Source organism: Fukomys damarensis, unplaced genomic scaffold (assembly GCF_012274545.1).
Source record: "Fukomys damarensis isolate Sample0158 unplaced genomic scaffold, DMR_v1.0_HiC HiC_scaffold_5, whole genome shotgun sequence".
Taxonomy (NCBI): Eukaryota; Metazoa; Chordata; class Mammalia; order Rodentia; family Bathyergidae; genus Fukomys; species Fukomys damarensis.
In genome coordinates, this window is record NW_022900917.1 from 29,013,251 (window position 1) to 29,037,200 (window position 23,950).

Genomic DNA, 23,950 nt, shown 5'->3' on the forward strand with positions numbered 1-23,950 from the left:
ATATATATATATATATGAAAAAGATGATGGTGTCATCCTAATCAAGTTCTCAAGAGTTAACAACAGAAACTTTCTTAAAGTTGCAAATGACCACCTTTTTTAATACCATCCTTAAACCATGCAAGGGTTGCAAAGAAATGATGATACCTAAGGTAAAATGTATTTTGACATATATGCTACGTAATCTAAATGTTTTTCATTTAAAAAATACCAAGGAATATGAAGTATATATGCACATGCACTTATGAAGGTAATCTTACTTTCAAATTCTAAGTTATAATATCATAGTTTAAAGAAACACTTTTATATCCACCAGCACTTTCAAATCATTTTCTTTTGCTTAATATATTTTTTACAATTTAATTTTTTTTGTTAATTTTTCTTCCTCGTGTATGCAATCATTCCCATGACATGCTTTCTGCTTTCCAATTTTGGTGGATCTTTATAATTTTTCCAATATTCCTATTTATAGGAATTAAAAATACTGAAACACATCAAATAATGCATATAAATTATCAAAGAAAATGATTAGAAGTATTTTATTCTTCCCATAGTATGCTTTATGCAATCAAAAATTATATATAATATTTCGATCCCTGGTACCCCCCAAAAATTATATATAATAAAATATATCAAAAGTTATTGTGTTTATATATACTTTTTCTAATTTTTGTATGAAATTAATAACATGGCACTATCACTGAGAAAGCAAGCAGAACAAATTAATATTTCCACTAATATTGTTATTTGAATACTTGAATACTTCTGTATTAAAAAGAGTGAATGTAGTTTCTATAAGGATGGCAGCAAAAGTGACAGTATACACAAGAAAACACTGGTAAGTTTCCTGATAAATACATAAAAGGGAAAAACTGTATGACATGTTCAGACTTCTGGACTGTATGTTATTATTCATATTATTAATTGATTACTAGTCTGACAATCATCCATTCTAAAGAGAATATAAAATATATTCATCCATAAATTTAGATGAATTTTTTCAAGATTTTTTAAAAATTTTTCAATGTAAAGATGACTCCTGAAGCCAGAAGTAGGTATAAGAAAAAGTTATAAAAGTTAAAAATATTGTTAATTTTTAAATGCTTTAATATGTAGTAAGATAAACATAATAAGAAACTTAAAAGGATCAAGAAGAAAAGGAATATATGCAAAACAAAATGCCACTGAAAAATATCATAAAGGAAAAATGTCTGCATTTACTATTTTGGATGCTTGATATACATGATGTCATAAAATCTTCATAATCAGAAACTGAAGTTCTAAAATACTCTGCCCAGGGCCATCAGACAAATAAATGGGACAGGGAGGGGTTTCGTGATCTAGTGAGACAGCTACAGACCATACAATGCACAAAGTAACTCTAATGAAACAGCACTGTCAATGCAGCCCAGGTGCTTAGAAATCAATAGTATGAAAAGCAAGGAGAGGAACAGGGAATGAATTAAAGAAAAGCAAGAGAGGAAGGACACAACGGAGAGAAGATGGAAAGTGGGGGAACTGTAAAACCAAGAGAGAGCACTGGGGGCCTGGAAAATCTCCCCCACAAATGCTTGAGAAATGTAAGAGCAAACACCAGACAGATCTGGGTCATACAGATGAGCCCTAAAAGACATGTGATATAAGTACCTTAGAAAAATACTGCAGACTTTGCAGTGTTTCTATAGTGCAGTGAAATATTACCTGAAAGCTGCAGGAAACAGCCTTGCCGAGGTTAACAAAACCCTGTATCAGAAGTAACTTATAAAGGAAGAAACTCAAGAGATTTGTATAGACAAATGACTGGTTTCATTGAAAAATTAATTTTGTTCCAGAAGAATCTTGAAGAAAAGAGAAAACTGACATTTTAATGTTCACTCACAAGATCGTGAAATATGAAGTTGCTTGTATAATATAGTAATAGATACTACCTCCTGTTTTATTCTTTCTTAGGTATTTACTTGCTTTTACTTTTAAAACCTTAGGGATTAGAGATGAACTAGATTAAAAATATCAATACTAAGTTTATAAAACTTTTGTAATTTTTTCCTTTGAGTTAACATTTATTCCTTTGACCGTTATAGCATTCAAGGATGAATGCATAGGATCAGTTAGTTATTGTCGAATTTTGGACTCCTATTTCCATGAAATTTACTATATAATTTATTTTTATGAATGTAAGGTTTACATCTTGAAAACAAATTTTTCTTTTCTAAGAATGAGATTAAAAGTTTTCAAAGGGCAGACATAACAGAATTGTTTTATGATGACAAATCATGTGACAGTCCAGGCCTGCAAATCTCAGAGTAGAACTGAACATTTAAATAATCAATATTTGTTCACTTGCATCTTTTATACTAACAAATATGTAAATTAACATTTGAAAAACATCAGTTATAGGTGACAGTCACTGAAATCTAAGGTTGTCATATGTGCAGATCTGTATTCTACAGATTTCTCCTTTTTTTTTTCATTGCTATCATACATAGGTTGTTTTTGTATATTTTCTGTTTTATATTCTTATTTTCTTATGTATGCATTTTATATTTTTATTAGGACACGTTAGCAGTACATAAAGATTATATTCTTCATAGGGAATTGATGCATAACACATTTCAATTATTTTTCCCCTTTTCTCTCCTCCCCTTTTAGTTTTCCAACGTCAGCTTTGTTTATTTATAAGACCTTAGAATGTTGATTTTCAAATAGACCAATTAAAAAACCAGACCAATAGCCAAAGAACACATGAAACATGTAAGACAATTATATCAAGTCAAGGTGCACTTTTAGGTATGTTGTCCACGCTAGATTACAATAATATTTTTCTTTTATTTCTATATAATTTTTCATTTTCTCTTATAATTTCTACTTCCTCTTATTATCTCTCAGCAACTCTCATGCATTTTTATACATATTCGGGGTATATGTATGGGGTGGGTTAGGACATTTTCATAGATTTATTCCTTGACTTTTATCTAAATAATAATAGAAATATTTTATACTAGCAAACATTAGTTAAATGATAATGAAATAATAATAGAAATATTTTATACTAGCAAACATTAGTTAAACGATAATGAGAACCAGGCACAGTAACAGAGGTGAATTACAGAAGCCTATAATTCCAGCACTAAGGGATGATGGTAAAAATTGAGGGCCCAGGATTTAGCTCAGTGGTTCCACCCACCTGTCTCACAAGCACAAGGACATGAGTTCTATCCCTGGTACAAAAAAAGCGGGGGGGCCTTTGAGATTTAGGTCAATGATTGGGTTCAATCCTATCAGTACCACAACAAAAAAGAAATAATTGTATGTAAGATATCTCTCTATAGATATATATTCCACAGATTACCCTTTTCCCCATGGTTGTTTGTCTCCTAGTATAAAGAGGAGTCAAACTTATTACGATCTGAAAAAGATCACAGCCCTTGGCTGTTTGGTTTTAGGGCAGTACATTATTTGTTGTTTTATTCATTTAAAGCTCCAGAGAAAACAGGAGCAAAGATCAAGTGCAGGCTTTCCAAATAAAAATGTAATGAACTACTAGTAGGCCACTGGGCAAAATATGAATATTTCAAACTATAAACCTATAAATACACAAACACTCCTGTCAAGCTTCATGTCATAGGAAAGCAGCTCACCATTTATTACAAATACTCATACATATCCTTGTATAAGTGCTATTTCAGATGCATTTATCTGTACAAATTATATAAAAACACATGTAGAACTTTTCTCTTACATATACCATTGCATTAAAAGTTTACTAAAATTTGATATCCATTGTTTTTCCTTGTTCCCAATAATTTTTAACTTTTTAAAGTACATATAAATGATGTCATTAGTATTACACACATTAAAAATGCTTAAGGTCAGGAGTTATCAATAATGTGAATATAACAGAAAAGTAAGTTTGCTACTTTTTCTTACAAATAAGTGGTACCTGTAAATTTTGTTACTCGTGATTCAACACAATATACAACATTTTAAAGCCTATAGAAAAAATCAGCACTCTAAATATTTTCTGGAGGCAAAATAAATTTTTATTAGCTTTTGTCAAAATATTATAGTTTGCTTTTTTCCAGATGGAACTATGGAGGCTATTGAAGAGAAGAAAAGGATGGTTCTGGCTGTGCCACAAGCTCCTAAGAAAAAGCTAAGATGTTTTGCAGAGCTGAAGGTAAATCACCTGAGAAAGAGGTTTGCCCACCAAATGCTTCGAAAGGCAAGGAGGAAGTTCATCTATGAAAAAGCCAGGCACTATCATAAGGAGTATAGACAGATTCACAGAATTGAGATTCGAATGGCTCAGATGGCAAGAAAAGCTGGCAACTGCTATGTACCTGCAGAGCCCAAACTGGCATTTGTCATCCGGATCAGGAATTTCAATGGTATAAGCTCAAATGTCCACAAGGTGTTGCAGCTTCTTCACTTACCACCAAATCTTCTATGGTACCTTTGTTCAGCTCAACAAGGCTTCAATTAACATACTGAGAATTGTGGAACCATATACTGCATGGGGTACCCAAACCTGAAATCAGTAAATGAATTAATATACGAGTATGGCTATGGCAAAATCAATGAGAAGCAAATTGCCTTGATCGATAATGGACTGATTGCTCCATCTCTTGGAAAATACCACATCATTTGCATGGAAGATCTCATTTCTGAGATCTATACTGTTGGAAAATGCGTCAAAGAGGCAAGTAACTTCCTGCGGCCCTTCAAATTATCTTCTCCACAGGTGAAATGAAGAAAAGGATCACCCATTTCGTGGAAGGTGGAGATGCTGGAAATGGGGAAGACCGATCAACAGGCTTATTAGAAGGAGGAACTAAAGTATCTACCATGATGTTTTTATGATTTGGTCAGTTAATAAAAAGTCTCTAGTTCCAAAAAATATGTATATTATAGTTCAACAAATTAAACCTAACAAAAAGAAAACAAGGGCATAAAATTAAAAATTTAATCCTTATTCAAGAATATACTATTTTTCAAGCAGGGGATTATTTTATGAATCAAAGTTTGTCAAAAATGAATTTTTGTTACAACATATAGGATGGAGATAGACAAAGGCTCTGTTGCTTAATAAAATTATTTTTGGAATTGAGTATAGTTACTAATGAAGCTAGAGTTTCTTTTGCCTTGGATAAAGATCTTCATTTAAATTCTGAAACATAATCTATCATAATATTTTTTTCTGACTTAAATGCTACTCACATATATTTTTTTATCAAGTGGATGGGACAATAAATTGACAAGTGTAACATTGTAGTAAACAGATTACATTAGATAGATAATTTAGGCATACACACTGATAATTCATAGTTTATAAACAGTACAATTTAAATAATTATCACATGCATATTCATATGTTATTTTGAAAAATTTATTCTGTTAGGAAAATAACCCTTTGGCTATTTTAAGACACTTGAATATTTCTAAATTATCAATATGTAGAATTACTTTTTAAATTCTTCAAGCAAAGCGGAAGGATATTAGGTAAAGAAATGATATACTCTCATGACTGAAAAGTTTTTAATGTGACTTAAAAAGTGCAGCCAAAGAAACCTCATGCTTTCATTTGCAGTGTCATTGTCGGAAGCATCAGACTTGTATTTCCTTATTCAAATCCATAATTTGTAGTAGAATTGATACATACCTCATGCAAAAATTCTTAATATTTAAACTCAGACTAAAACAAAACAGATGTACTTTTTAATCCTATTATATTCTTTCTAATTTAAAAAATATATTACCTTAAGTTTTCAAAAATTTTTAAGAAAACAAAATGTCTTCAAAGGTTGCATGGAAATCAATGACTCCAGCATCTACCATACGCTAGTTTCCTCAAAGAAGATTAAATTTACCTATAAAACCTTGTTCTCATTGAATGTTAAAGGGAGCACACATGTTTTCTAAGATTAACTTTTTCTAAGGCTAAACTCTTAAAGGAGGTTATTTCTTAACTCATTGTAATGATTCTTTTATGATAATAATTTCAGCACCCCGGATTTAGCTCAGTGGTGCCACCACCTGCCTCACAAGCACAAGGTCCTGAGTTCGATCCCCAGTACCAAAATAATAATAATAATAATAATAATATAATAATAATTTCAAAGTAATATTTTTAGATCATCTTTCTATAAAAATTGAAAAGCTAACATAAAAAATCTCAACTCAGTGATAATATTTCTGCAGGATATTTTCTTTTTATATGTTCTATCTCCCAAAATTGTTTTTGAAAACCTAGAGTAATGGATTGTCAATGTTCCCCTACACATTTGTAAATATCAGATATTTAAGCAAGCTTTGCCCAAATATTGGATCACAGTCAAATCATGGTTGAATTCTTTGACAAGTGCCTGAAGTGCTGATAGAAGGTGTTGTGAATAGACATCCTTCTGCTTTAGATATTAAGCATTCAAGCAGTAGAAATAATATTCCCTGTGTAAATTTAGGGCCTGATTTGTATGAATTAATTAAATGAAAAACCAGCCCCATTCCTCAGTCTGGTGTGATATCTGATAGGTATCAGTAGGTGGGTACATTTTTGCTTAAAAAAGAAAACAGTAATTTAGTTATGCAATCTAGAAAAACCCACAGTCTTTCCAAGTGATGAAAACAGAAAGAGCACTAAGGGTCTAAACAATATTCAGAATAAATAAGTTGTTTAAGCAAAAACAGTTCTGATTTTTTGTTTCTTTTTTAAATTTTTACTTTACAAACAATAATTTTATATTTTGATGGTGCAAATGATATAGTTTTTTCATTTTATTTTATATTCTCGTACTGAAGATTAAAATCAGAGACTTCACACTGAGCTACATCTCCAGCACATTTATTTATTTATTTATTTATTTATTTATAAACTGTGAGACCGGGTCTCCCTAAGTCACTAGGATGCCTAGGCAAGGCTTGAACTGACCCTCTTGGGTTACAGGTATGGGTCACCAAGTCTGGCCGATGTCATGTGTCAATATGTGTACTAAATCAAGGAAAACAGCACTGATTTTAGAACTTCATTTTTAAGCACCTGCAGGGTTATCAAGTTTTAAATCATTCTTACAAGTATGCAAATCCATTTGCCTATTAATAGTGCCTATTAAAAAAACTATTAAATTATCCTTTTAATAATACAAGAATCCTATCCCAATAATATTATGAAACTTTTATTTTTGGCAATAATTATCAAAGACTAAATGACTTTACCGTAGTTACAGATTTGCTCCTCCTCTGAAATGCCAGGAAACAAATTTTTTCAGAAAACATTGCTGTTACGATTTATTTACTTATTTGTTCAATTCTCTCTTCATCCATATGTTTTATTCACTCACAGAAGTGAGCTGTATTTCAGACATGCAATCTCTCTACACTACATGATCAATGCTATGAAGACAAAAAGAGAGGAAACAAGTTGCAATATCCAATATCCAAAGCATCTCCAATTATTTTAGTTACTTTTCTCATTGCTGGGAAAAAAATATCCAACACCCAAAGTTAAAGAAGGAAAGGTTTATTTAGCTCACAATCTGTAGAGGTTTCAGTTCATAATGGACTGTTTTCAGGGCAGGGCGGCACATGGCAAAAAGGCAACAGTTTATGGTGGGAAAGACAGCAAAAGCAAGTAAGAGGGAAGACAAGCCTCTTTCTATCCCTTATACTGCATCCAGGCTTCAAGGATTAGGGTGGTGTCAAACTAGTTAGTACACTGTTTTAGCAATCGCACACCCTTAATCCCAGCATCATAAATTCTAGACTCAGACACTTCTGAAAAAGCCCAACCTATCACCACATAAGGCTTGGAGGAGACATCCAGTTACCAGTCATAACATTCTGCCCCTGGTCCCCTAAAGACTCATGCGCATCCCTTAACACACAAGGCATTTAGTCTATCTCTGAGAATTGCCAGATCTAACAGCATTGCTGAAAATTCCAAGTCCAAAGTCTCCTCTGAGATTTAAGGCAAACTCTTAGCTGCAAGCACCTGTACAAATGAAAAGAAAGTTAAACACTTTCAAAATTCAATGATGAATATTTTTATTCCAAAAGTTACAAATGGGGGGATACAAATGAATGGGACCAAAGCAAGTCCAAAATCCAGCAGGGTAAACATTAAATCCTTAGTTCCATGTCCAGTATCCCCAGCAATCTGTGGCAAGATATGAAATCCAAAGGGCTTGGGTGGCTTTGCCCTTACAGTACTGCTGGTGAAAGTAGCTCCCATGGATTCTCTGTTGGGTAAGCTCTGCTCCCTCCTTTCAGTTTTCCATTTACCATCCATGTTCCTGGCTTCTCCAAACTTCTGGGGTCTCCACTGCACCATTGGCTTCACACTCACAGCTTCATACACTGCCCTCTCTGGGCTCCCTGGTCCTCTTCTGAAATCTGGGTGGAAGCCTTCCTGACCCTACAACTCTTGCATTCTGCATTCACCTAAAACCAGCACCATCTGGATGATGCCAAGTTCTGGCTACCAGCTGGAGCAGTAGCCAGGCTCCCTTCTCTCTTGACTGTGGGGGTGTACTGCCTATGAACAAAATTCCAAGGAACAACTTCCCTAGGCCACTGCCATTCTGCAACATGGTCACTGGGGCTTTCTTCTCAAAGGAAAGTCTTTCACCTTTGCAATTTTGAGGCTGCAAAGGATGTTTTGCTGCTTCTTGTGATGACCTCAGGACATCTTCTATTCTCCTGTTCCTTTCCAGCAATCGAGATCTCTGCTTTATCTTTACAATCCACAGCTTTACTTGAGCTTCCTTTCTGGCCAAATTTAAAACTTTTTAATCATTCTGCTGGCTTCTTTGCTCTTGATTCTCAACATAAATCTGTCTAAAAGCACCCAAAAGTAGCCATGCCACCACCTAAACGTTAGACTGCCTTGAAATTTCTTCTATCAGAATGAGTAGTCTGCCACCCTTCATCTCAGTCTCAGGGAAAGTCTCTTGACATGAGCAAAATACAGACGACCTTTCTGTCGAGCCATAATACACACCATCTAGAGTCCAACAGACAGTGCAGTCCTTCCCAGCAGAAACTACCTGAGCCTAGTCTTGTCTGGCACGGTTTTTGTCAGCCTTCTGGTCTTCTAAGCACTGATCAGAATCTCCCACGAATATTACTTAAGGCATTCCAGCTCTACTTTTTGCCGACATCTCTGAACCTTTCCAAACTCTTCGCACAAACTAATCCCACATACTAACCACATATGTACCTGTCAGGTATAGTCACAGCAATGACCCCTCTTCTCTGGTAACAAATTCTGCCTCAGTTACTTTTCTCATTGCCAGGACAAAATACTCGACACACAAGTTAAGAAGGAAAAGTTTATTTAGCTCGTAATTTATAGAGGTTTCAGACCATAATCTATTGGCTCTAAGGTAGGGTGGCACATGGCAGAAAGGCCACATTTCATGGTGGGGAAGACAGCAAAAGCAAGCAAAGGGGAAGGCAGGCTTCTTTCTGTCCCTTATATTGTATCCAAGCTTCAGGGATTAAGGCGATGCCAGACCAATCAGTGTACTGATTTAGCAATCACACACCCTTAATCTCAGGATCACACACTAGATTCAGCCATCTCTGAAAAGGCCCTATCACAGCATGAAGCTTTGGGGTGACATCTAGACACAAGCCATAACAACATTCTCTGTATGGACATTTATAAGTCCTGAATAAGTTCTCTTTTTCTAGCCTCTATTCCATATCAAGATGCTGCTTACTTTCTTCCTTCCCACCACTGCTGTCTTCTCTCTGAGCACAGGATCTTATCTCTTACATTATTGCTACACCCAAGCAGAACTTATAGAATAACTTAGTGTTAAAAAGGAGAAGAAAGTATATAGAGAGAAGGTGAATTTATAAAGAGTGGAAGATAGAATGAAGGGGAAAAGGGTATATGTAAAAGATCTCATTTAAAATCCCCATTGTGAAATTGGAAATACTTACTGGTATTCACAAGAGTGATCCTGAGTAGAGCTAAAAAAAATAGATAAAGCCAGTTAAAGTTATGACAACCATGTGGCATCTGTAATGCTACTGTCCTCATTTGACAGAATAAAAAATAATGTACAGAGAAATGAATATAATTTTTCCACCATCTGTAGTGTGCTTTCAAGCTCTTCTCCATCTCCCAAGGACCATCAGCATTTTGGAAGACTGCAAAGTAGCTGTTCAAATGTAAGGGAAACCAGGAGAGTTTCAAGAAGGCAAAACTGTTTGGGAGAGGTAACTGTTACTAAGAGCTTAAGGGGGAAAAGAAACTAGATGATACAGAAAAGAAGCATTAGAAATATCCGGAACTGGTTGTATTTGCGTCAGCAGAACATCCACAGTAGTAGAGAAATGTGCTATCTCTATTCGTGCTTAAGGGGAAAACCTCAGCCGTGTGGTGGCAATAGCTCCAGAAGAATGTTAAGAAGAGAACTGAAGTGAATTTGGGAACAAAATTTGGAAGAAAATAAAGAAGATAAATGATGTCACCTATTTCTTGAAAGAATCGAGGTATTGTTTAAAAATAGTAAAAAGAAGTCTGGTGATAAGTTGGTGGTGAATTTTTTCTGGAAATAAAATTACTACGTTGCTTTTGGTACATATTGTGCTAGAAGCGACAGCAATGTATTCAAATAGAATTTACTGCTAGGTGATCAGAAAAAGTGCTTCCTGTAACTTAAATTTCCCAGCTGTCTCTTTACAGTCTTGAGAGTAATTGGCATAGATTTTAAGAGTTGAACAGATGAGCTCTGCAAAGGAAATACCTGGAGAGATCACAGAGGCTAAAGTTTTAAGAGTCGAAAGGTAAAGAGGAAACTGAGAGGAGAAAAATGGAAAAAGAGCTGTTAAAGTTTAAGAAGAGAGCATGGCCATGTTGATAAATTTTTTTTCAACATCTGATTAATTATTAGAGTCAGTAAAAAGATGTTCTTGTCACATTTCTTCAATAATAAGCACATTTACACACATTAGCATAATTTAGTTGGGTTATATTTCATAATGTATACAGCTATTTAATATACAGGGTATTCTCTCACTCATGAGAAGTTTTATTGAATAGATGTTATATTTTTATTTGGTAATGTTTTAAAATTTACAAATGTATTTTATTGATATTACAGACTTTCATCCATGACTTGTGTATTGTATTCTCTAAAGCACAGGGATTTGTTATCATACATGTTAACTCAGTCTATGTAAAGAAAGGAGGGAGGTAATATATTTGGGAATTTAAAATTGACTAATAATCATCTATTCAGGACACAAATCACAAGGATGTGAATGCTAAGGGTCAGCAAAGCAAGCTTATTTCTTTAATGTCCCAATTTCTTACTCTACAAATATCTAGGAGCATTAAAAAGATGACATGCAGATATCTGCTATATATACTGGTAAGGCTGCCTACATTTATAATGTGGACAAGGGATAAGGAATAATAATTATAATGAAACCACTCTAAACAGGTTCAGGAAGAATTAGCCATAAGGAAGATACTGCTGAGATGCTCATGAAAGCTATGGAGTTGTCCCTTGTGATGTGCTTTGTCAGGCAGAACTAATTATATGTGGATGATAAGAGAAAATATGGTGAAAAACAGCAGCCATTTCCCATAGCGGGAGTATACATTTAAAACCCAACAACTCCCTGAACCATGAGATAATTGAAACAGTATCAAAGCTGGCATGAATAGCAAGGCATGTACTGTCTTCCTTAGAAAGTAGTGGGGACAGGTAGTGAAATTAACTTTAACTGCATCTGAGAAAAAAGAAATTTCATTTCAACTGATTAACATTATTCAATTAGAATAAAAAGAAAATTATTAAATGCACCCAGACTGAGGCTTTTAATCAGAAACACTAACTTAATTTGACAAAGTCTGCAGATGGTACACTCTGTCTCTGAACTTTCTATTTTTGGTTCATTTTTAATATAAAACGAACTTTAAAGTTCCTTTTGGTGTACCTGTGCTTATATGTACAGCAATCAAAATTAAGACTTCCCAGTCATAATGAATGCTTGTTTCAAATGATGAGAAATACTATGTAAGAGGAGTAAATTTTCTAACAAAACTTTCGGAGTCAATGTGAAGGTAATTATTTTTATTCCTGAGGACAGTTAACAGCAACAAAGAATAATTTATAAGTTTGATGCAAGCTCTTTCCCACACCATCCTTCCCTTCCATCCTGATTTCCTAGGGCCTGGCAGTGTCTAAAGAAATCATGAAATACCCATATCTCCTATGGGTCTCTTTAGCTATGCTTAGACAGTGGCTTTCACTATCCTGACACTAAAATTGATGCTTATGGTCAAGAAGAAGGAAAAAGGTTAACAAGTCAATGGGAAAAGCAAGTTGAGAAAGTGACCATGCTTGACTGGCATTTTGGGGGAAAAATCAGAGTTTTCTTAGAAGTGAAGAAGGAGAAAACAGCAGTTATTAAAGTAACTATGGCATATGTTTGGTAGACAAATTAGTTATCTGATCCTAAGAGAAAAAAGAGAGCAGGGATTTCCTGTCTTACAGAATGTTAAACTAGATCCATGCTGTGAAGCACATGGGTAGCAATAGTATGACTTAATATTTATTTATTCAATAAAGAAATAATCTAGCCTAAAGTAGTGGCAGATGTCTGTAATCTCAGTTACTGGGGGAGGCTGAGGCAGGAAGATTGCAAGAGAAAAAAAGGAAGGAAGCAAGTAAAAAATGTCACAGAAAACACTGAGAAAGAAATATAAAAACATTTAGTAAAACTGCTAAAACCTTTTAAAAAGTAAAAATGAAGAAATGGTGAATAAAGTGGATATCTGAAACTTTTCAAATTAATTTCTCTGTGCTTTGTTGATTTCCACTATAAGGAGTATTCAGAAGTTAATTATAAATAAAAACAATGTAGTTAGTTATATTTATAAAAATGAATGTTGATATGACATTTCTATTATGATTATTAATAAACTAAATTAAGTTTCCTTCTGTAAATTTAAAATAAGGGTGAGATGAGCAAGGTTTTTTTTTTCTTTTTTCTTTTGTGCTAACTTCTTTGTTCTTTCTGTATTCTTTAGGAATTCAGGGATTTAGGGATATACATTGTGGTGAATGGCATTGCTATTCATGTATTCCTCTCCTTCTTACTGCCTATGTCCCCATCTCCTCTAAAAGGGCAACCTATTCTTTGAATTTATAAGGATGCTGAGAGTTTAAATGCAATCTCCAGGATGCAATGTAAAAATCAACTTAAAATGAGTACGTTTCATGAATCACTTCTTTAAAGGACAATTTAGGAAAAGAATATACATAGGGAAGATTAAAGTTAGAATATTTGCAAACTGTAATAATAGTAACATATTAAGAAGGTGGAGTAGTTATAGTATAAATTTGTTGATGCTGAATAATAGAATATAACTACTCATGTGACTCTCTTGAACTTACTTAATGGGGCTTTTTAGAGGTGGCCAGATCTAGAGTGCGTGATGCTGGGATCAAAGGTGTGCAATTACTAAATTTGTCCACTGATTGGTTTAAGTGTAGATAAGAAGGCCAAACCTAGGTCTGAGTGCTACTTGCCCTAAGAGTATGCAGCTTGGATAAAATTCAGAAAGAGGACTACTTGCTACTTGCTGCTTCCTTGTTGTTTCGCTGCTTTACTGCCTCCTGCCCTGCATGAACTGTTTTTCCTCTGTGATGTTTGCCAACATATTTAAGTAAAACATACAGCCATAAAACCATAATTATAAACTTTTCTGCATTATGAAGAAGTGCTAAAAGCTGACTTTTCAAAATTTCGTCTTTTTATTCAAGTCAAAATTTTGTTTTTTTGGTTTTTTGGTTTTTTTGGTACCGAGGATTGAACTCAGGTCCTTGCGCTTGCAAGGCAGGCCACCGAACCACTGAGCTAAATCCTGGGCCCTAAGTCAAAATTTTTAAAATTAAATTTTATTTTATTTTATCCCATTCTCCCCCTGAGGACCCTCCCCTCACTATGTACACAAACTTTTACATTTTTTCCTTCTATTATCACTTTTTTCTTCTCCTTCCTTTCTCCCTCCCTCCTCCCTTGTTCCTCTCAAGTCACACTTTCAAGCCAATCATTTAAAAATTAAGTTTCTTCACTCAGATATTATACTTTATAATATCTGTAGTAATAGTAATCTTGAGAAGTCCTATTTTGATAGGCCAATATTTGTTATTTATAGTATTTTCTATAGTGCTTGCATCATGATTGACAAGTTGAAAACTTGTCATGTAAAAATATTGGTAAAATTTGGGGTATAAATTATGTTGACCCAATTTTTAAAATATCTTATGCTTAGACTGGGTCCATAATGACAGTGCAAAATAATACTTACAAAGAGAATTTGTTTTTATGCTCCCTAAATGAGAGCGACTGAAAAAATGTGTAGCTAGATTCAAATTTATTGATATTTATAATACACAGCAGCCACAATTATTTTGTATGAACATACATATATTCATCTAAAATAGGGCAAAGAAATCCTATATCCATAAGAGGTTTGGTAGGAGAACTTAGAATATTGTCCTTAAACTCTCTAACTGATATGAACTGAAAAAAGCAACTGATAGAGGAATTGCCTACAAAAGCAGCAGAGGAGAAAAGGGTTAGTAGAACATAGAAGGAAAATTCCTCTATGAATGGAAGGAAAGCTACCAAAATATTATTACTATTCTTTTGTTTAATTTAAAAAATATTAAATATTATAGGGGTGAATCCAGCATGGGATTGGAAATAAAAAACCTTGGCTAACATATTTCAATGAAATAACCTTATTAATTTCATATATAGACATTATGGTTTATAAAATGTATTGCTTCTAATTCACTGCTTTTACCTGGCACAATTCTTGAAGAAGTGAACTCTAAGGAGAAACTTAATAGATATTAGGGAAAGTGGGGGCTGAAAGGAACTGAAGGCTAATCTAAGAAAACAGAACTGCAGCAGTGTAGGAACTCAACAAAATGGTTTGGCGTGGAAGTCTACACTCAAAACAGGTTAATTCCCTATTTCTCTTTCCTTGTGCTTAGAAGCTTAGCTAACTGTTTTCAGTCCAAAATTTCTTGCGGCACTGAATCCACTACACTTACAATGTAGCTGATTTTCACCATTACTGCTTTGTAAATTCATAAACCATAGTTATATCAATAAATCTTAATTGCACTTTGCTTTAAAGTATATCTCATTGGATTCTCTATGTATATTTCAGCTGGGATATAAGTCAGCACTTAGAATTGAAGTACCAGCCCTCAGGACTTTTCATGTGGGCCTCACATCAGAAAACAGTGATATCTCCGTGTGGTGGTGCTTGCCAGTAATCCTAGCACTAAAGAAGCTGCAGGAAGATTCCAAGTTCCAGGCCAGCCCATTTCATATAGTGAGCTCAGCCTGGATTATGTGGCAAGACTCTGACTCACAAAACAAAACAAACAAAAGTGATATCTGACCAAACTGTCTAGTCAGTATGGCAGGTCTGTAGCAAGTAGCATCCACACAGGCCTGTGACTGTGTATGTGACAGGCAGAGAGAGAAGAAGGGGGGAAGACTTCTCTTGAGAGCAGATTAAGTGCTGATTAGGTTACGTACCAGTTGTTAAAATTTTAAAGTAAACATTTTATACTAGTCTGCTCTCAACAGCAATGAGATGTGGAAGTGAATATGGGAAATTTTACTAAGGGAATTGGTTTATGGTGTTATTATTTTTGTACTCTTTAAACTTCTGGCATACATGTCTTAGTTATTTAACAATTGCAGGTATAATTCATACTTAGTAATGGAAAATACATTCAGGTAGCATATGTTAATGCCCACCTTTAAGCAGGATTACTACATAACAGCTACCAACACTGCATTTCTCTCACTCTTGTACCATGTGCAGAATTGAATAATAAGTGCTTGTCAAATAAATATTTTGGATAAGTGAATGACACTAAGGGGAAAGATATAAAAGGTCTATCATGTAGAGTTGGCCTGATATTGCTGATGAAAATGGCTCAGTGTTTAAAGGCATCAGTGACAATTCTATTTTTCTGATACAGTTGTAGTCTGAACCATTTTTATTTTCTGTTGGAGAGAAGACTGTTCAAGTATATGCACCACTGTCTGGGGTTACTCACCTACTAGATGCCAGCATAGTCCTACTCCTCCTACCGAGAAAGCATATTGCCATAAAAATTAATAAAATACACCCTACATTAGAATGTTATAAAATGTACTTTATTAACCATGTAAATAATTTACATTTTCAGTTAGTTATTAATAATAGCAAATTCTCTGTAACCTTGAAAAATGAGTGTATTTTATCAAAGCCTGACTACACAGCAATTAAGGAAAATTGCATAAATAAATAGTATTGCATTTTGATTAATAAGTTTTTCTTAAAGTGCTATTACATTGATTTGACAATCACTTCTGTCACAGTAAAGGTGGTGTTTTCTTTATTAATGCTGACTTTTGGAATTCATTTTCCATAGTTTCAGTAGACTTAGATCTCTTCTGAAGCCTTTTGTTGTTTGAACACCTGCCACAATTTTAATAACAACTTAGAATATTAGTGTGGTTGAAATATTACTTGTAGGTATCCCTCTTTAATGACCTACCTGTTTAGTGACTGTTCAGACAACTGAAATACACTGTTCAGACTTTTTACATTTTTACAGTTCAACATATTTTATTTATAGGGCCTCAATGTCTGTTTTGTACAGTATACTTTGTTTATATAGTGCAGTGATTTTTGTTGATTGTACTGTACAGTATAGTACTTTAGTTTTATATTATTATACATTATAGTACTGAATGTAAGAGTTATGCAAATAAAAGCAAAGCCATCAGTTTCCTTCGACCATTTCTTTGTTCTGAATATTGTCATGTACATATTATATACAATTCTTCATTTAGCAATTCACTTATGACCTGGTCATAGGAATGAAACTCAAGTCATTAAACTAGGAATGTATGTATCAATTCAGGACAGTTGGAAAATGAGATCTCATCTATAATAAAACATCTGATATCACATCTAATAGAATAATTTCTTATTATTTTCAGAATACAGATAGATCAAAATGATTGAGAATATTTATATTAGCATTGTCCCTCCATGAGGTTTGATATGTAGCTGAGATCAACTCACAAACTCATATATAGAGTTATTTTTCTCAATTTCTACAGCAACATATTTTTATAATCTTTATAATTAGGACCTCCCTCTATAAGAAATAATTATTCTAGGAGAATAAATACAGAGAGTTGAGGTATAAATCCTAAGCTATAAATCATTAGTTTTGTCCACAGCAAGTGTCGTAGTATCCTGTGAAGTAGAAACCCTGAGATGAAGGTAAATTATGAGATGAGCATCTCTTCACCTTTTATTTTCCCTCAGTGCTTTTGTAGATTTGTTGCTTTCTGTTCCTGTCCATGCATGTCATCAAAACGTCTCTTTGCACCTTAGCATACAAATCTGCTTATCCACAGACTGTCCCACATAGTCTATTCCCTTTCTCTGGCAACAGCAAAAGCATTTTTCTTTTGCTACTTCTTTTAGGAATGGGATATCATTATATTGTTCATGCTAACCTTGAACTACTGGCCTTAAGTTATTCTCCTACTTCAGCCTCTTGAGTAGATGGACTAAAAGCCTGTCCCACCACACCTGGCTCTTTCCTGCTTTCATTTTGTGATTATGTTACTAGTTCTGGCAGAACACATGCCAGGAGATTTAGCAAGAGAATTCTTCAAATAGAATCATAAATAAGGTAATTTAAGATGTAGGAATGTGGCGTCATTAAACATTGGATAAATATAATTATATATGCTAACTTTTCAGCTCTAGATCCAAGCAAAAAAAAGTGAATTCTAGGTGGATTTCAGGAGTGCATACAGGACAATTATATGAGATATCCATTATGGAAAGTTACTTATTTGTATACATACACATCTGTATTTGTTTGTGTATAAAAATTGCTGCTTGCTAAGTAATTATTTAATATTTTAAAGATAACTGTTAAAAACAAAAAGTAATGGGAAAAAAAAAGTAATGGAATTCAAACCTCTCAGTATTTTTGCAAATAGGTGAGATACATTGACTTTTTAAAAACATTTTCTATACAATACCAGTCACTTAAATACTTCATGGTGATAATTTCCCCCATTTGCTCACATTACACATAACTTTTCAATTGACAAACATAGATCAACAAGCTATGGACATAGTATTAAAATTGCAGGTAATCGAGTCAATGGAGCACAAGTTCTAAGCACAAAGTATATACTATCTCACAGCCACAGTGTAGACTCTGAGCTATGACATAAGATGTAAAGTTTTAGAAGCTAGGACTACAGGTGTGTGTCACCACATCTGGCAGGCTCATCCTTTCTCCAGATAGTTTAGTCAGACCTATGAACTGCGATATTTTGTTCTTCCTATTCTTCCTTTTCTTTTTCTGTAAATTGAGGACTGCTAATTTGCAGGAGATACAAAAACTCAAAGTCACTTTGAGCCCAATATTGGCAAGTCAGGCATGAAAAACAAGGGCTTTACTGAGCAATTCAGTAACTTCCTGCTTTTTGAAAAATTTTCCATACTGTGCAGAAATGGGTTCTAGTCTCCAAATTAAAGAGAGATTGACTTTGGTAATCAAAAGTTGTAGAGTGTGAGTGATGATTGCTACAAGATATAGTCTAGAAGCACTTAGAAAACATATTTGCTCAAAATTCAAGAAAGCATACAAAACATAGTAAGATGTCTTTCAATCCAAGTAGAAGAGCTACACCAATTTATTATGGATTATCTTAGACTGTAGCTGTGTTCCATTAGGACAGACATCAATTTTCATTTAAGATATATACAAATTACCAAGTGTTTTCCTCTTAGGAGTGAGTCTTCCTTTCCTGTGGTGATCTTTGTTGAATAAATGAAAGATATTTGTTTTCTGTGTCTATTTTTCTTTTTTTTTTTTTTTTTTTTTTTTTGCTGCATGCTGAATGTTATCAGAGAAAATCAGAGAATGATTATTTAAAATCTAAGCATGGGAATCTTCAACAGTTAAACGACTTAACATTGTGCATTAAATGTAATTTAGACTACAAGGCATATTCAAAATAGTTCAAATACTAACCAGATTTCCTGTTCCACCACCAAGATTTTCTTTTTTAGCCTTCAATAAGCTATTTGGGCACATAGAATTTTCTGTGTCACTTGTGAAATTTATCATATATTCCTGGGTCCTATAATATTAATCCATATGTCTTACCCCTTATCTAAGGGATGAACAAATTGCCAAGCATGGATGCAACTTATGCTTCTTTTTCCACACAGTACATTAATACTTTCAAGGCTTAAGTATGTGAGGAAACCTGAAAATAACTTTTTAAATATCTGAACCTACTTTTAGTTTTTTATGGTATACTTTACTCTAACCTGTTTTACACACACACACACACACACACACACACAGATGTAGAGTATTTTTCTTTTTCTTTTTTGGTACCAGGGATTGAACTCAGGACCTTGCGCTTGCAAGGCTGGCAGTGGAACCACTGAGCTAAATCCCTGGCCCCCAGAGTGTATTTCTATTTAGGGAAGCAAATCCCCAAGAATATAAAACATTGATAAAAGTTAACATGGTAAAACAGAAAATGAGTGAAAATGGCAATGAGCAGAAGCTTTCCATCTACAGATGTTTCCAGTGATAATTATACAGCAGAGTCTATAAATCTTTTCAAAGTGTCATCAAATAAAGGCAAGCAGGATAAGTAATATCTGGGACATGAATATTTTTGATAAATAATAGAAACTAGAGGAAATGACTAAGATTTTCACATAATTATAATTACTAATATGTATAATACTATGCAGAAGCTCTGCCCTTGAAAGAAATAGCAAAAGGTAAATTCTGTTTCTAAGCTGAGCATGAGAAAACTGAGACACAGAAAGGTCAAATCACCTGAACAGAGATCCAATTCAGGAATAGTCATTTTGGCGCCAAATTTTGTTAATAACTGCTATATATTATAAATTTTAGCGGCATTCAAGAAAGAATCTACTTTAGCATGCCTTTATATGTGATGCACTACACATCATGGAATAGTGATGACTACTCTATGTTAGCATTACTATCATGTAATGGGAATACTGATATTAATATTTGAAGATTCTTAGCTTTAGTATTTTTGGTCCTTCTTCCATGACCCCTACAAAACTCCCAGGCCTTTCATTCTGTAGATTTGTTTAAACAGTAAAGTTAGCTGGAGAAGAAGGTAAAAAATAAGTGTGAGGTAAGAATTTGAAAAGGCATAGCTTAACTATCGGATGAAAAAAGTGAATTCAGAATATAAGGAGATTGAGTGAAACTGTGGGCTGCCAAGCCAACAGAAAAGAGATGGGAGTTTGGAGTTGAGATTTTGAGAAACTTCCAAGAGTGAAGTCAAGGATGAAGGATAGGAGTACCAGGTACATTTGTCCTTTATGGCTTTAGACCCAAGAGAGGTGTCTGTCCCCAGGCTGCATACCCAGGAGGCCCTTGAAGGACTTCACTTCTCAGAAACAAAAAAACATTAATATTAAATAAAATCTGCATAATAAAACAGTAATTATGAGCTACCTACTACACACTCAAGTGAATGTTTCCTTGTTTGTATGGGGAACTATCATATAGGATACAGGGAGATACTGACTCTATATTATTTCAGCTAGTTATTTTAGAATAGAAGGGATAGTTCCAGATTACAATAGCTCTGGATCCTTATATGGCAAAACATCCTGAAAACAATTGCATATTCATCTGGCAGTTGCCTGAAATTTTTCTGTAATATGAAGTAAGCATTGATTTATCAACCAACATGCTAAAAAAATGCTCAGCTTTAAAAATTTGAATTTCAAAAAATGAGAACCAAGACCTGCCATGTAAAAGTAAAAGATCCTAATAATGAATGTAATTGTACTGTAAACCTAAAATGCACCAATAAACTCAATAAAAAAAAATTTGAATTTCAGTCTTACTTCCTCCATATCTCATATTGTTGTATTTGTCTCAGTGTGTCATATTACAATAAGTTTGCTGCTGATAGTAATAATAGAAAACTATTCTGTAATGATTCTATTAACAAGTGGAAAAGCCACTCTGTATGCCATGGCTCTGTATGACAACATCCAATCATGGTCCACAGATCCTAGAAAGAGGTCAAATTTTAAGAATGTAGTTGCTACTGCCTAAAGAGTTTAAAAGAAAATATGGCTACTCAGGATAGTAAGTGAAAGAAGCCAGACATATAAAGACAAATACCACATGTTCTCTGTCATTTGTGGAAACAAATAAGCCAATCTCATGAAAGATCAGAGTGGAATACTGGTCACCAGACAACTGGAAGTGTAATGGACAGTAGGAGAAAAAAACATTCAGTGGACTTCTGAGAGGGTGGTAGAACAGTAAGCAACAACAAATCAGCTACTCTAAGATTTGGAATCCAGACACTGGAAAATAACAACTTGGCATGAGGGGCCGGTGGACTCAAGGGAGGTAGGTCAGGAGAGGTTTCCAAAGAAAAGAATACTCATGGAGCAGGGATCACCAGAAAGCAGGAACCAAACTTTAATTTTACACCATAAGGGCAGCAACAGAGCATTACAGTTGGAGCTACAGCTCCTCAAGAACAGTGTGTCTTAAATGGATACATATTGAAGATATACTCCTAAGTGAAATAAATAAGTCACACATGTGTAAATACCGAATAGTTTCCCTGGTGTAAATAATCTGCAACAATGCATAAGATTCTAATAAGATTACTGACATTGAGAAATGGGAAGAAAGGAGCTAAAGGTGTAGGGAAGGTGGGATGGGTAGGGGAAGAGTAATAAGGGAAAAGAAAAAAATGTGAGAGAATGAAAAGATGAAAATAAAGTGTTTGTAGATGGGGAGGGGAGGAGGGGGTGAAGGGAGGGCAGAGGTAAGGGGAAAAAATGAGAACCAAGACCTGTCATGTAGAGGTACTAGATCCCAACAATGAATGTAACTGTACTGTATTCCTAAAATGTACCAATAAACTCAATTAAAGCTTAAAATAAATAAAAATAAAGAACAGTGTGTCTTTTTTCAGCGTTTCTAAGACACAGTTAGACTAAACAGCCACCCAACCTTACAAAGCCATGTGGTATGGTGCATGGTCACCTGTGCTGATTATTTTTATAACAAATTCATCATGCACCTATGCTAAACAACAGACTTTGTGTCCTCAGGTGTCCTCTGTTCTCAGTTGCCCGGCCTGTGTCACATTTCACAATGGCAGTCCACACATGGGCAAAAAAAGGCAGAGTGAGATCCCAAGAACCCAGGAAGGATCTGACAGGAAAACTGGAGTGACAGAAAAATTGAAGAGACAGACCACAATGTAGAAGAAGGAATGGCCATATGCCCTTTCTCCTTTCTCATGGCCCGTGAGAGAGGACGATTGAATCTATAGGGAAACACTGTTAACAGGTGACTCTAGAGGCCTTCAGGGAGAAAGGCACCAGAGGAATAGAGCACTGGATGCTGTTTGCTGGTGAGTGGTTCCAGTCCAAACATCCTGCCCTATCCTCTATCTTTCCTGCCCTATCCTCACTATGTATCCCAGGCTGGCCTCAAACTCATGGTGATCTTCCTGCCTCAGCCTCCTGGTGCTGGGATTACAGGCATGCACCACCATGCCCAGCTTTTACCTTTACTCAATTCTATAGATATACTGCTACACCCAGCCTTTCTACCACTCTGTCTCCTCCTTCTCATACCATAGAGTTTAATTTCAAAGTTTCCCTTTTGCCTTCTCTCATTCCCAAACCCTAACCTTTAAATCCTGGTGCTTATTACAGGCATGCACCACCATGCCCAGCTTTTACCTTTACTCAATTCTATAGATATACTGCTACACCCAGCCTTTCTACCACTCTGTCTCCTCCTTCTCATACCATAGAGTTTAATTTCAAAGTTTCCCTTTTGCCTTCTCTCATTCCCAAACCCTAACCTTTAACAGTATAACCATAAACTTCATTTGTATTTTGATGATTAACTCTAAAGTTACTGTTAAATTTTTTTCTACCAGTAATAGAAATACAACTGTTGCATTTAGTACTTTTTGTTTAATCAAAACATTTTAATGATAAAATTTATCATAGGGAATTTGAACCTGTACATGATGTGATACATCCTGCCTGTTCTTTTTTCCCCATTTCAACCTTGCTCTCAACCCCTCTCCTAAATACAAAAGGTTTGTTTTTGTTTTTTCCTCTATTTTTCATATGGGTTCTTTAAAAGATCAAATTAAATAGGAAAACCCTTACCTAACCTTACTAAAATAAGGAAAGAAAAGACCTAAATCCATGCAATTAAGGTGAAACCCCAATGAATTCTGCTGAAATCCACATTATTGGTATTTAAGAACCAGTACTATAATAATATGGAAAATTCAGAGGAAATTAGTAAATTTCTCTTCTCCAAAGCTGAACCAAGGAACTATAGAAATCTTGCTTAAGCCATTATCAGTCACTGAAATTTAAGAACTAATAAACAAAACTACCAAGAATAGCCCAGATCCCAACAGATTCACTGCTGATTTCCACAAAAATTTAGAGAAGCTCTAAAATAAGTATGTCTCAAACTTTTTAATGAAATTGAAGTCATTCCTGGAAGCAAACATTACCCTGATTCCAAAACCAGAAAAGAACCCAACCAAAAAAGAGAGCTACAGGCCAATCTTGTTAATAAACATAAGTGCAAAAGTACTCAATAAGATAATGGCAAGCACAGTGCAGCAAGTCATCAAAAAGATCATACATATATCATGACCAAGTGGAATTCATTCCAAGGATGCAGGGATGGTTCAACATACACAAATCATAAATGTAACATACACAAATTATAAATGTAACATGCACAAATCATAAATGTAACATACCACATAAGCAGAAGCAAAGGCAAAGATCACA

The 23,950-nt window shown here is 34.5% G+C and overlaps 1 pseudogene; it reads left to right on the forward strand.

Moving 5' to 3' along the window:
* Window positions 1-4,090: 4,090 nt before the first annotated feature.
* On the forward strand, window positions 4,091-4,835 carry LOC104877029 (annotated as a pseudogene).
* The last annotated feature ends 19,115 nt before the right edge of the window (window positions 4,836-23,950 follow it).